This window comes from Sciurus vulgaris, assembly GCF_902686455.1.
Source record: "Sciurus vulgaris genome assembly, chromosome: 16".
Classification (NCBI taxonomy): domain Eukaryota; kingdom Metazoa; phylum Chordata; class Mammalia; order Rodentia; family Sciuridae; genus Sciurus; species Sciurus vulgaris.
Window position 1 is genome coordinate 21,836,011 of NC_136477.1, and position 12,394 is coordinate 21,848,404.

General features: G+C 44.4%; 1 pseudogene across 1 annotated transcript; it reads left to right on the plus strand.

Annotated features, from left to right (window-relative positions):
• The first annotated feature begins 271 nt into the window (after positions 1-271).
• LOC306646419 (large ribosomal subunit protein uL3-like) lies at positions 272-1,897 on the plus strand (annotated as a pseudogene). Its single transcript has 2 exons — positions 272-1,537; positions 1,854-1,897. The product of its transcript is annotated as a large ribosomal subunit protein uL3-like (transcript).
• The last annotated feature ends 10,497 nt before the right edge of the window (positions 1,898-12,394 follow it).

Consider the following 12,394-nt stretch of genomic DNA (forward strand, 5'->3'; position numbering starts at 1 on the left):
TAGGAACTGAATTCCTCAACAAGACTCCTAATGCACAAGAAGTAAATCAAGAATCAAAAAATGGTATCAAACTGAAAAGCTTCTTCATAGCAAAAGAAACAATCAAGAACATGAAGACAGAGCTACAGAAGGGGAAAAAAAAATCTTTGCCACTTGCCACTCGGAGCATTAATCTCCAGGATATATACAGAACTCAGAAAACACCAAAAAAAAAAAAAAAAAAAAAAAAAAAAAAAAAAAAAAAAAAAGAAAAAACCACTCTACTGGCGGGATTTGGCTATGCAATGTCTCACAGGAAGTTCTCTGCTCCCAGACATGGATCCTTGGGCTTCTTGCCTCAGAAGCACAGCAGCAGGCATGGTGGGAAGGTGAAGAGTTTCCCTAAGGATGACTCTTCTGAGCCTGTCCATCTCACAGCCTTGCTGGGCTACAAGGCTGTCATGACCCACATCATGTGGGAAGTCAATAGCCCAGGATCCAAGGTGAATAAGAAGGAGGTTGTGGAGGCTGTGACCATAGTGGAGACACCACCCATGGTGTTGTAGGCATTGTGGGCTAGTTGAAACCCCTCGAGGTCTCCAAACCTTGAAGACCATCTTTGCTGAGCACATCAGTGATGAGTGCAAAAGGCGCTGCTATTAGAACTGGCATAAATTTAAGAAGAAGGCCTTCACCAAATATTGCAAGAAGTGGCAGGATGACATGGGCAAGAAGCAACTGGAGAAGGACTTCAATAGCATGAAGAAGTACTGCCAGGTCATTCACATTATCACCCATACCCAGATGTGGCTGCTTCCTCTGTGCCACAAGAAAGCCCACCGATGGAGATCCAGGTGAATGGAGGCACTGTGGCTGAGAAACTGGAGAGAACGGGAGAGGCTGGAGCAGCAGGTCCCTGTGAACCAGGTGTCTGGGCAGGACAAGATGATTGATGTCATTGGTGTGACCAAGGGCAAAGGCTACAAAGGGGTCACCAGTCGCTGGCATACCAAGAAGCTGCCCCACAAAACCCACAGACGGCTGCACAAGGTTGCCTATATTGGAGCCTGGCATCCTGCCCATGCGGCCTTCTCTGTGGTTCAGGCTGGGCAGAAAGGCTACCATCACCACACTGAGATCAACAAGAAGATCTACAAAACTAGTCAGGGCTACCTCATCAAGGATGGCAAACTAATCAAGAATAATGCTTCCACTGATTATGACCTGTCTGACAAGAGCATCAACCCTCTGGGTGGTTTTGTACACTATGGTGAAGTGACCAATGACTTCTTCATGCTGAAAGGTTGTGTGGTGGGGACCAAGAAGTGGGTGCTCACCCTCTGCAAGTCCTTGCTGGTACAGACCAAACTACCTGCTCTGGAGAAGATCGACCTTAAGTTCATTGACCCCACCTCTAAATTTGGCCATGGGTGCTTCCAGATTATGGAGGAGAAGGAAGCATTCATGGGACCACTTGAGAAAGACCGCCTTGCCAAGGAAGAAGGTGCTTGCTGTCTGGAGCATGAGCTGCCGGCTGCAGCAAATAAAAACTTTCTCAGTGAGAGAAAAAAAAAAAAAAAAAAAAAAAAACCACCCCCACAAATAATCCAAAAAATAACTGGACAAAGGAACTGAACAGGCATTTTGCAGAAGAAGAAATACATCTGATCAACAAATACATGAAAAAATTTTCAACATCTCTAGAACTTAGAGAAATGCAAATTAAGACTACATTGAGATTTCATCTCACTCCATTCAGAATGGCAATTATCAAGAATACAAGTAATGGAAGGAAGTGGAAGGGAGGAACCCTGCAGAGTTTGCATTTTTCTTTGAGCTTCAAGCAGAATCCTTTTCTGATCCTCAAACCAAAGCTAGTGGACTTCTCCTGGCTTCCTCTGTATCACAGTGGCTGTGAAAAAAATGAGGAGATCCAAGATGTCGGACTAGAGGGAGGCTGCGTTCCTTGTCGCTCTGTAACTCCGGTTTCAAGCAGAGGATATCTGTTTCTCGGTGAGGCAGTTTTTGCTGCTTATCGATCCCCTGGTGTTTACCCCATTTGTCTGCTGTGATGACCTGCAGTCTGCCAGCATATTGACGCCTTTTTTGAGAGCAGATTGCTCACTGTCAGGCATCTATCATCCGCCATTTGCCTGCCTCTCGCCTGTCCATCGCCTGCCTTACACCTATCCATCACCCAACGCACGAGGTTCACCTCCCCATCGTCCGACAACAGTCAGCCAACTGATCACCGACCACCAGTGGAGCACCAGCTGCCTGCTGTTGTCTGGAAGTTCACTGTCACAGTACCTGCAGGTTTGATTACATGTGGCTGCTGCCATTTTGAGACAACAGCCAGGCCCCGTAGGACCCCTGGCCAGACTGACTGAGCCCCGTCTCCAGGATCCCTCAGCCCGACCGATCACTCCCTGCCTCTGGGGCCCTCACATCCACTGACTGCTCCCTGCAGCCAGGACCCCCAGACCAACTGACTGCGCCCTATCACCTGGAACCCAGACCGACTGATTGCACCCAGCCTCCTGAATCCCACAACCACACCAAACACACTGGACCTTCAGGACCCCTGCCGGACCAACCGCATCCCGTCTTCAGGACCTCCAGCTGACCACGTCCACCCATGAGCTGCAGCTCCCCATTTGCCAACACATTTCGAAGCCAGAGAGGCCATCTTGGATAATCCTGGAAGCTGTAGCTCCGATCTTCAGGTGGGGCAAATCCCATCCTGAGACGCCTGCTGGAGGCTTGAAGCTCATTGTCAGGTACCTCTCATGCATCAGGCTACTGCACACTGGGAGGTTTCATTACTATATGACTGTTATACAGTAGATTTTCTTTTTTCTCCTTTGTAAAAAATTTAAGTTTTTATTTCTTTACTTTTCTTGTTCTCTTTTCCTTTTGTTTACCTGTTCCCTCAGAGTCTCTTTCTCCCTTTTTTGTATGCTAACATCCAATTTCTTTTGATTACACTCTCACCCTTTCTATTTTCTAGAACTTCTGTATATTCTTTTCTTATCCCATTAACAGCCACATTCTACATTTCTCTGTATCCTCTTTGTCCTCCATTAGAAACTGCAGACCTTATTGCAAACCTGTTTGTTTTACCAAAGATAATATTTGAACTCATTTTGTTTACTATGACAATTTTGTTATTGTCCCCATAGGGGCTATTTGGTCTAGGACTGCATAGTGTCTGATTTGGGCACTGCTAATATTGATCTCCCCTTAAAGAAAGGGTTTTGAAAACCTATAGGGCCACTATAAGCCTGTGGGGAAAATCTGCAATACCCCAGATCTGCACTGCTAGAGGGGAAGATACATGAGCAACATGAAAAAACAAGGGAAGAAAATGATCCAAACAAATCTAGATTCTATATTCTATACTACCAAAAGTGCTATACAGATTCAATGCAATTCCAATTAAAATCCCAATGATGTACCTTACAGAAATAGAGAAAGCAATCATGAAATTCATCTGGAAGAATAGGAAAACCAGAATAGCTAAAGCAATCCTTAGTAGGAAGAATGAAACAGGGGGTATCACAATACCAGAACTTCAATTATACTACAAAGCAATAGTAACAAAAACGGCATGGTATTGGCACCAAAATAGACAGGTAGATCAATGGTACAGAATAGAGGACACGGACACAAACCCAAATAAATACAATTTTCTAATACTAGACAAAGGTGCCAAAAATATGCAATGGAGAAAAGATACCTCTTCAAGCAATGGTGCTGGGAAAACTGGAAATCCATATGCAACAGAATGAAACTAAAGCCCTATCTCTCACCCTGCACAAAAATCAACTCACAATGGATCAGGGACCTTGAAATCAGGAATGGTATAGAAGGAAAAGCAGGTCCAAATCTTCATCTTGTTGGCTTAGGATCAGACTTCCTTAACAGGACTCCCATAGCACAAGAAATAAAAGCAAGAATCAATAACTGGGATAGATTCAAACTAAATAGCTTTCTCTCAGCAAAGGAAACTATCAGCAATGTGAAGAGAGAGCCTTCAGAGTGGGAGAATATCTTTGCCACTCATACTTCCGATAGAGCACTAATTTCCAGAATATATAAAGAACTCAAAAAACTCTACACCAAGAATACAAATAACCCAATCAATAAATGGGCTAAGGAAATGAACAGACACTTCACAGAAGAAGATCTACAAGCAATCAACAAACATATGAAAAAATGTTCACCATCTTTAATAATAAGAGAAATGCAAATCAAAACTACCCTAAGATTCCATCTCACCCCAATTAGAATGGCGATTATCAAGAATACAAGCAACAATAGGTGTTGGAGAGGATGTGGGGAAAAAAGTACACTCATACACTTCTGGTAGGGCTGCAAATTAGTGCAGCCACTCTGGAAAGCAGTGTGGAGATTCCTTAGAAAACTTGGAATGGACCTACCATTTGACCCAGTTATCCCACTCCTCGGCCTATACCCAAAGGACTTAAAATCAGCATACTACAGAGATACAGCCACATCAATGTTCATAGCTGCTCAATTCACAATAGACAGACTGTGGAACCAACCTAGATGCCCTTCAATTGACGAATGGATAAAGAAACTGTGGTATATATATATACAATGGAATATTACTCAACTGTAAAGAATAATAAAATGATGGCATTTGCAGGCAAATGGATGAAGTTGGAGAATATCATGTTAAGTGAGATAAGCCAATCTCAAAAATCCAAAAGAGGAATGATCTCACTGATAAGTGGATGATGACACGTAATGGGGGGTGGGAGGGGGACAAGAATGGAGGAAGGAGGGACTGTATAGAGGGAAAAGAGAGGTGGGAGGGGTGGGGGAAGGAAAAAAATAACGGAATGAATCAAACATCATTACTCTATGTAAATGTATGAATATGCAAATGGTATGCTGTTAATCCATGTACAAACAGAAACAACATGTATCCCATTTGTTTACAATAAAAATAAATTAAAAAAAAAAAAAGAAAATCTCTTGTGTGAAAAAAAAAAAAAAAAAAGAAAGGGCCTTATTGCTAACCTGTCAGTTCCCTCCACTAAGGAAGAAATTCTCCCTTTCTTGGGAATAGCAGGATTCCTTTGTGCATGGATCCCCAACTATTCCATATTAGCCAAGCCTTTATGTGATGCAGCCTGGGGCTCACTCTCTGAACCCCTATTGCAACCCATCACCACACACTTTACTAAGCTCCAACAATCCCTCCTTAATGCACCTGCCCTCCACTTGCTTGATCTCTCACATCCCTTTCTACTTTATATAAGTGAAAAACAAGAATTTGCACTTGGAGTTTTAGGACACATGCTGGGACCAACCTTTGCCCCTGTGGCTTATCTATCAAAATCCTTCGATCTCACCACTGAAGGCTGGGCCCCTTGCCTGTGGATGTTAGCTGCTGCCTCTGTAGTGATCAATGAATCCAAAAATTTACCTTTGGGGCTCTGCTGACACACCATCTTAAAGAGCTTCAAGAGGTACAGGGACTACATTCCCTTCCCCCTTGTTGCCTCCTGTCCCTGAAGGTGTCTGTAATGGAAAACACCAGACTCACCTTTCTTACCTGCCCTCCACTGAACCCTGCCACACTTCTTTCTGTCCCTCAGGCTCCTCTTCCCACTCATTCTTGTATCAAAACCCTGGAAGAGCTTCTTCCACATCCTACCCATATACAAGAAGGAGCTTTGCCTCAAGCAACTCATACCTGGCTCACCGATGGCTCTTCCTTCTGACATGAAGGAACCTGCCTGGCAGGATATGCCACAGTTTCCTTAACATCAGTTATAGAGGCCTCCTCGCTTCCCAACAACACATTCAATCTGCAGGTTAAACTTATTGCCCTCACCAGGGCTTTTACTTTGGCCAGGGGGTCCTCCCTCAACATTTACACCAACTCTAAATACACCTTCCATATACTCCTCTCTCACTTGGCCATCTGGAAGGAACATGGATTCTTCACCACCAAAGTCACCTCCATTGTCAATGTCACCTACAGCTCAGGTTTGCTCCAAGCCTCACACCTCCCCACGGCCACTGGCATCTCTCACTGCAAGTCTCATCACGCTGACTCCTCCTTTGTCTCAACAGGCAACAACAAGGCAGACTTTGAGGCTAGAGCAGCTGCCCTCCGGCAGACTCGCAAACACCCCCATCTCCTTCCCTTACTCTCCCCTCCTGTGACTCCCTTACCACAATATCCTCCACTTAACCTGCAGCCAACCACCCAACACATAGTCACTTAACCTCCCTAAGTTCTTTCACCCCAATACTGCCCGCTACGGCACCTCATTTCTTCCCAACTCAAGTTTTTCCCCGAAGACTCTCCATTCCTTTCTAACCTTTTCTCCTTCCGCAACATTTGTCAAAAAAAACCAATCCTACCTCCAACCTCTGATACCCTGCTTTCCCATCACATCAGCGGAGGGGACATCTCCCAGGCTCTGATTGGCAATGGACTTTACTCACATGCCTCCTATAAAGCGACATAGGTATCTCTTGGTCCTTGTTGACACTTTCACGGGATGGATTGAAGCCTTCCCCACCACCAGCAAATGTGCTTCCACAGTAGCCACTACCCTTATTATGCACATAATTCCTCCATTTGGCCTCCCTGCATCTCTTCAGTCTGACAACGGTCCTGAGTTTCTTTCTCATAATTCACAGCTGGTAGCCAAAGCCCTGGCAGTTCCACATTTCCTATCATCCACAATTGTCTGGAAAGGTAGAACACACCAACCGTGCTCTAAAAACCACCCTCACCAAACTATCCCTCAAATTACACCCAGACTGGATACAGAGCCTTCCTCGGGCCCTCCTGAGGCTCCATGCTCTTCCAAAGAAACCTCTCAACATCTCCCAATTTGAGCTCTTGTAAGGGCGACCTATCTCCCTCCTCAATCTCCCAGTCCCAGAGTCACCTTTGCCCCCTCACCTTCTTTCTCCTCTACTCACTTACGTTAGGAACCTCCTTTGGGAACATGCAGATAACCTTCTGGCTAACCCTAATACTGACCCTCATTCTCCTTCAATTCTCTCACTGGGCAATCTAGTACTTCTTAACCCTCCCAACAAAACCTCCCCCTCCTCGTCCCACCTTACACCAAAATGGACTGGGCCTCATCGGGTAATACTCACCACCCCCACAGCAGCTGGCCTTGAAGGCATTCCCTACTGGATACACAATTCCCACCTAAAATTATTCCATTTTCCCTCATATTCGGTCATACCTACAGGGCCCCTCAAGCTGCAATTCTCAAGAACCACCACTCCAGACCCCCCTTCAATTCCCGAGGATTCCGAGACCAATGACCACACTCCGGGAGAGAAACAGCCAACCCAATGAGTGAAGTTATCACCCTTTCCTGATATTATAGGTTTTTCCAAATCTTACAGGAGGAACTGTCTATTGACTTTTCCCAACTCCACTCCTTCAATCTGCTCTCACTAGTACAGGATCTCCACCTCCAAGAATCATTTTCTGACTTCACCCCACAAGAACTATACCCACACCTCCTACTTATCTCTCATTCCTTCTTTATACCATGAGAATAACCCCCACCATCCCTCTTCTTTTCTGTTTTACATGCTTCCCTCTTGGGACATCTCACCCTCCAGGGACCAGATTCACCTGGCAATTTAAAATCTATGCTACTGAATTTAATCCTCCCTGCCTACTTAAATCAATCCCGTGCTGAAGCTCAAGCTGAACATAACTCATTATCCTTGCATTTGACTTCTCCAAAGCATTCAAGGACAATTGCCTTAACTGGGAACAATATATTGTGGAATCATATGATCATCACCAATTTTCCTCTGCCTGAAATCTGAAAACACAGGCTCATGCATAGATAATTATTGGAATGAATGCCCATCCTAGTCATGTAACTATCACTATACTGACCACTCTTATGGAAAACCAGGAGGTCAGTTATCCAAACTTCCACATACTTCTACTCAACATCAAAAGGTCAAACCATATCTCTCCTTCAGGATACCAGATCCTTGGGACCCAAGATGAGAACAAGGAGTTGAAGGATCCATTAACCTCCACAAGGGAACAATCCCACATGGTTCTATTAAAATTATAAAAACCTATGGTCAGGACCCCAATAAGTCCTTAGATGTGGTCATCAATATAGTCAAAGACACAGCCTTTTGCCTCTCTTATCAACTATCCCCCCAACCTAAGCTATCATGGTTACAACTTGATTCTTCTCTTAAAATTCTTCACCAAATTGTCAAGGAATCTCTATATGAAAGGAACTGCTTTGCATGTGCCCCATTAGACCAGTTCCCAATCACAGCAGTCATCTTCTCTAATATCTTAGTCCCCCATAATGCTTGCACGCCAAACCCACAAAAGCTTCCCCAAGATATCCCCTTACACTCTTTGGGGTCAACTGGTGCACCTCCAAGAACACCCCCCTCCACCTCCCATGCTCCACCAACATCACCCTTACTTCTTCCATCTCTGACTCACAGGGCACCTACTTCTTATGCTCATGATCTCTAAGTACTTGCATTAAACCCTCTACCATAGGACTCCCATATGCTCTCCCCTCAACTCACTCTTTATAGTTATCCAGAATTTATGTTAACTGTCACTCCAACCACCCAACAAGGGTGCACAGCCTTTCCCCTAGTTCTGGTAGGTGTACTCTAACCACCTCCCTCACCTCCTTAGGACTTTCGGGGGTTGGGGGTGGGGAGCTCTGGACACAGCTTAGACCTAGCCAAACAATTTGAATAACTGAGTAATGAGGTGGCCAAATATATTGAGACTTCCAAGGAAGCCATTTGCATCCTCCAGGCCCAAATCTCTTCCCTCGCGGAGGTGATCCTACAGAATAGATGGGCCCTGGACCTCCTCGCAGCTGAAAAGGAAGGAACCTGTTTCTTTCTTAGGGAACAATGCTATTACTACATCAATCAATCCGGAAAAATTGAACAAAATATACAAACCTTACAAGATCTGGCCACAAAAATCCGACAAAAGGGCTTCACATCTAGTTTTTCCCCCTCTCTCCTCATCCCCTGGGAACCCCTTCCTGACCTGGGTATTCCCTCTCTTAGGTCTATTAACTGCCATGATAACTTTGACTTTCTTAGCCCCCTGTCTCTTCAGGTGCCTCCAGGAAGCCATCCTAGGAAAAACCAAGATCTTCACTAATCAAACGGTCAACCAGATGATCCTCAGGGAATACCAGCACCTATTCAAAGATGATGACTACATCCAAATGTTGCCATTGCCTCGAGTCACATCCTCGACAGCATTCTAATGACCTCCCACACCCCTCACATCTTGAGACTGCGCCCCACTCGCGCTGAAAGAAGAGCAATCTCCGCCCACATCTCCCAGGGGTCCAATATAAAACAAAAAAGGGAGGAATATTAGGTCCAAGGCTTAACATCTGCACAGGCATTTTAAATCCTTACCACCACTTTATAAAATAAGTTTCGCTTTCCCACCCTAGAGGGATACTTGCAGAGAAAACAAAAGTTAAAATATAACTTCCCCTCCCCGCCTCTTTTTAACTGACCTAACTGAAACATCTCCTTATTTGTCCCGGCAGCCCACCGCAAACTCTTACCACAAACAGCTCATATGGCCTTACACAAGCAGTCCAAACCCGCCCTATAAAATACCCTACAGTTAAGTTCTTTTGGTCTCTCTCACTTTTTTTCTGAGTGATGGCCTTTGTCAGATCCTGACTGACAAAACTTTCTACATGTGGATCTCCTCACCTGGTTTCTGTGTTGCTTGTTTGCGTCTCACTTTCCTTTCAGAGTTTATTTAGGGTTTTCTCCTGAAACAATTTCATTTTGTGTAAACATTCTGCTTCTGTGATTTTATCAGGGTCTCATGACAAATTTTGTTGAAAAGAGCCAGGTGTGGTGGCTTATGCCTATCATCTCAGCTGCTAGGGAGACAAAGGCAGAGGAGGATCACAAGTTCAAGGCCAACCTCAGCAACTTAGCAAGACCCTGTCTGAAGAAAAAAAAAAAAAAGGGAGGCAGGTGTTGGTTGTCCTGGGGATGTAGCTAAGCTGTAAATCACCTCAGAAACAGCAAAAGAAAAGAAAAAAAAAAAAAAAAAGAAAACAAACACAAAGGCAGAGAAGCAATATGCTGTGCTACAAAGAGAAATAATTTATTACACCCAGGGTTTATTTCATTGTCTCAGTCCTTGTCTCACCATGAGAGTCCCTGACCATCTTAGGTGCACCTGGGAGTTTGTTAGACATACTCTTTGTCTCCTCTCCAGACTTTCTGAATTCAAATCTGTAATTTAACCAGATCCTCAGGTGATTTGCATTCATGCACATTAAAGTTCAGAAGACGCAGGGCTCTTACCAAGAAAACTGCTCCAATTTGAGAGAAGATAAAGCATTCAAGAAATACTGCTAGTAAGAATTGTGAGAAGTGAAGGAACCTCATTGTTACAGGCTTGAGTGCTCTAGGCACTCAGAGAAGTCACTTAAATAATTAGCAGAACTTTGAGCTTCAAGAAGCTAGTTGCACGGAGCTGGAGTTGTGGCTCAGGGATAGAGCATTTGCCTGGCATGTGGGAGGCCCTGGGTTCGATCCTCAGCACTGCAAATAAATAAGTAAATAAAATAAAAGGTCCATTGACAACTAAAAAAAGTTTTGAAAAAAAGAATCTAGTTGCCCCCAAATCAGGGTCCCAATGGCTGACCCTAGGGCTTTGCAAGTGCTAGTGAAGCCAATCTTTGTTGATCTGTTTGCCCACATCAAATGTTGGTGTTATCCATACTAAGTGCTTACCATGATGAAAAACATCCAGTAAGCACACCCCAAACAGAACTGGCACAAGACCCCCTATGATGGAGAAATTTTGTTCTCAAAACTCAACTCTTTTTTTCCTATTATGGGTCATTATGAATCTCTTCCCACTCTTCAAGTCAATTACCCAATAATTCAATTACTTAAAATGGAACTTATTGAACAAAATAGCCATTGATGAACAGTTCCCACTTTGTTTTGCATAAGTTGGATATTTTCCAATTGCCCCTCCATATGTACTCTTTGTCCCTCTCAACCCTGCTGTGAGACTTGGGAGGCTGACTTTCTTGGACTATCTCCTGCCTTCCTCTTGGGACAACAGGAGGCCCTGGAAGGAGATCAAGAAAGACTCAGTTTCAGATTACTTACTAATTTCCTCTGTGCTGGAACATGGGTTTGCTGTGTTCCTCATCTGCCGACCACAGTTTTGTCAGGTACTTTGCTCCAAGGGGTGAAAATAGCTTCCATTACAGCTTACTGACAGCTGTAATGAGTTGCCTTAACTTTGTCCACCACCTTTTGGAAATTGTCCCTTGAATTCTGTTTTTTTAATGTGTCATCTCGTTTTCTTAACATCACCATCTCTCTGGTGATTGGGATCCATTTCTGTTTTCATTCTTGGTGACCAGAGCATTAAAGTTGAGTGAAGCAAAGCTCTAAAGCACAGATGGACATCATCAATGGCAATAGAAAGAGATAACTGGCTGCTGAGGTGGGCCCCTAGGAAGCACATACCAGAAGACTATCAGGTCAGCGACCTGGCCATGGACACAGCAGCTTTGCAGCATGCCCACCACTGATGCAGATGGTCTTATGGCTTTGGATCTGTAGCCTAAGTTCTCTGGTATTGGTGACAGAGGGCATTTGCTCCTAGAGGAAGTGGCAGCCTCCCCACATTGCTCCAGCTCTTCTTCAGGCCACTTCTCTATCTACCAGCCTGTTCCTCCAAGATTTCATGTATTGATCAGTAGCACCATTCTTCCACCAGGTAAGCCTAGTTACAGTTTACCCACGGACTAAAATAGGTGGAGGCCCTGGGAGGCTAAGGTTTTGTGTTCCCCTGGGTGTGCAGGTGATGGCAATGAGGTAGTCTTAGAGAGGTAGGAGTCCTGGCAACTAGTCTCCCACCGAATCTGGTTCTGCTTTTTCAAGATTACTGTCAACCAAGAACCCAGAATCTCATACGAGTGTTTGAGAAAGTGTTTATTTGAGCTAAGAGGACACCCACTTAGGGAAACATGTATTCTAGTACAGAATAAGTGTTCCGAAAATAGGTTTGAGGGGTCTGGTTTCATAAATAAAAAGAACAAAAAGAGGTCATGCACACACAAAAAACCAAACAAACCCCAAAAACCTGGTTGTTATAGTCAACTGCTCCACAGGAATAGCCCAGATCTTTGTTTAATCGCTGCTTACACATCTCAGGAAAGCCGTAACGCCAAGCAGAAGCAAGGCATTTTCCAAAGTGTTACCCTAATTACATCAGCACTTCTACCAGGAAACAAGTTGAACCAGTTAAAAGTTAAAATTAACAAGATTATGAGACTTTGGGATCCATGAAGACAGGACTGCTGCCCACAGACCCTGT